The sequence below is a fragment of the Etheostoma spectabile genome, chromosome 8 (assembly GCF_008692095.1).
Source record: "Etheostoma spectabile isolate EspeVRDwgs_2016 chromosome 8, UIUC_Espe_1.0, whole genome shotgun sequence".
In the NCBI taxonomy this organism is placed as follows: domain Eukaryota; kingdom Metazoa; phylum Chordata; class Actinopteri; order Perciformes; family Percidae; genus Etheostoma; species Etheostoma spectabile.
Window position 1 is genome coordinate 1,860,384 of NC_045740.1, and position 303 is coordinate 1,860,686.

Genomic DNA, 303 nt, shown 5'->3' on the forward strand with positions numbered 1-303 from the left:
CTAGTTACTGTCATTTGAGAGTAATTAGTTATATTGCAATATTACTGTCTCTGAATTGCAATGCGTTACACTACTTTTGCAATACTTTTGAGTTACTTTCACCCAAATAACAGCACAAGTTTGACTTGACAACTAGCTTGTGAATTTCACAGTCAAATCAATAAAGTTTCCTCTTTATCCACTTTATTACATCATAGATTATTTATAATATGTTGAATAGTTAGTATGAATATGCAACGTAACTACATATTTCAGAAAATAGATAAGTAAAATGTACAAAAAGCAAGTAGGAGAAAATAAAAA

The 303-nt window shown here is 28.4% G+C and overlaps 1 protein-coding gene across 2 annotated transcripts in view; it reads left to right on the plus strand.

Annotated features, from left to right (window-relative positions):
- The window catches only part of ppm1h (protein phosphatase, Mg2+/Mn2+ dependent, 1H), a 37,197-nt gene that overhangs the window by 3,864 nt on the left and 33,030 nt on the right, over nt 1-303 (plus strand). The gene's annotated exons all lie outside the window — the stretch shown is intronic.